The sequence below is a fragment of the Rhagoletis pomonella genome, unplaced genomic scaffold, assembly GCF_013731165.1.
Source record: "Rhagoletis pomonella isolate Grant_MI unplaced genomic scaffold, Rhpom_1.0 Rhpom_scaffold_00011, whole genome shotgun sequence".
Lineage (NCBI taxonomy): Eukaryota > Metazoa > Arthropoda > Insecta > Diptera > Tephritidae > Rhagoletis > Rhagoletis pomonella.
Genome location: NW_023458565.1, coordinates 14,754,817 through 14,756,692, shown reverse-complemented (window position 1 = coordinate 14,756,692; position 1,876 = coordinate 14,754,817). Strand labels below are relative to the sequence as shown.

At 37.6% G+C, this 1,876-nt stretch overlaps 1 protein-coding gene and 1 pseudogene across 1 annotated transcript in view; both read right to left on the bottom strand.

Annotated features, from left to right (window-relative positions):
• LOC118747081 overlaps positions 1-584 on the bottom strand; it is a 966-nt pseudogene extending 382 nt beyond the window's left edge.
• The window catches only part of LOC118746661 (60S ribosomal protein L23a-like), a gene marked incomplete in the record, with an annotated part of 10,118 nt that overhangs the window by 8,048 nt on the left and 194 nt on the right, over positions 1-1,876 (bottom strand).

The window sequence follows — 1,876 nt, the reverse complement described above, 5'->3', positions numbered from 1 at the left end:
TTTACGCACAGCAGCACGTACGTGGTTCTTGTTAGCACGCAAGTGCGCCAAGAACACTAACGTGTTATTATCTTCAATCTTCTCCATGGCTGCTTCAGTAGTCAATGGGTATTTGATGATATTGTAAGCATCCATGCGATTTCTGGTTGGCACCGACTTCCTTGGGTATTTAGGACGGCGTGGCAACACCAGAGTCTTTGGCCGACGGAAGTGCACGTTGGTGCGCACCTAGCGCGTGCGTGTACCAAAAGCACCCTTCACAATCTTAGCTTTCGCTTTCTTGGCCTTCAATAAAGCAACAGCCTTAGCCTTTGCTGTACCCTTTTGCACTTAAGCACCGGGCTTAGCGGCGACCTTCTTGCCCTTAGCGGCGGCGTGAGCCTTCGCGGACAATTTAGCCAAGAGTGATTGTGGCTTCTTGCCAGCGGCAGCCTTCTTCTTAGCATCCTTAGCCTTTGGCAGAGCCAGCTGCTGAAGTTGCCGTTGGCTTCTTCTCTGGCTTCTTGTCGCCGGGTTTGGCGGATTTCTCGGCAGGCTTTTTGGGTGCCATTACTACGAAAAAAAGAAATGGAAAGATAGTGGCTATTCAGATAACCTTAAAATCCAAAACACTATCGGTGTGCAAAATTTCATCAAAATCGTTAGAGCCGTTTCCGAGAACCCTACGGATATATATACAGTGCCGGACAGAAGTATTGGCACAGTGAATTTCTCGCAAAGTTTTTTATCCTAATTTATTTTCGATAATTTTTTATAAAAATATTGTTCATTCCACAATAGAAAACATAATAATAAAATCTCTAAACTTGGTGCAGACCTCAGGAATATTCATTAAATTTGCACACTAATCTGCAACTTTTTATTCAGAACCTGTTATTTTTTAAATTTTTCTTCTGGTAAAGTTTGATTTTTTTCATTTTTTCTTTAAAAAATAAAAAAGCTGAAATGACTAATTAATTTGTCAGAAACTATACGCCCTATCGGAAAGAGAAGCTTTATGCAGAATTTCATTGGCTTTCATTTGCCGTATTTTATATTAAGCTTTTTAAATTGGTTCGTAAGATACACGTGATTAAAAGGAACCAATTTTTGCTTTAAGATGAATAACGGTAAATTGCAAATATCTAGAAAACGTATCCATAGAAAAAAAATCAACCTGATTTTCGGAAACACCGAGCACTTCTACATAGGAACTGGATAGTGGCGTCTGGAGAACAATTTTGCTGTAAACCAGTGTAATTAGTGTTAAATTTTTTGAGTATTAATTAAAAGGAAAAATAAACGGTGAGAGGTAACGAGATCAACGGAAATAAGGTCAATTGACTTTGTTTCCCACCCTGGTGCGAAATAAAGTCAATTGACATTATTACCTTTTCAAAAGCGAAATAAAGTCAACAAAAATTTGGAAATAAAGTCATTGGCGCTATTTCCTCATTCAAATGGAAATAGTGTCAACAATGCTTAAAGTATGTCGATTCATAGAAAAACGTGTTATTCTTACAATGAACATTTCGCCGTAAGTGTTGTTTTTTAATAGATGAAAACGGTTATTTCCAAATCCTCAGTGTTGTGATATTAATCCACACACAATCATGAACTACCACCAATTGATTTTATTTAAAAAATTTAAATTACGAATATATAAAAACACGATGCGAAAAACTAAACGCCTGCGCACAGCTGGAATACGAGAAATATTAGAAGAAAGAGTGTAGATATGATCCATAACTTGCAAATGCACATGTTTCGTTTCCACAAAAACTAAACGAACACTACTAAATTGAAGAAACAGTCCATGTTCAAAAACCCCGGAGGAACACTGAAAGAATTGTTTTAAATTAGCATAGTTTGAATGAATTCGGAATGTCTAAGGTGG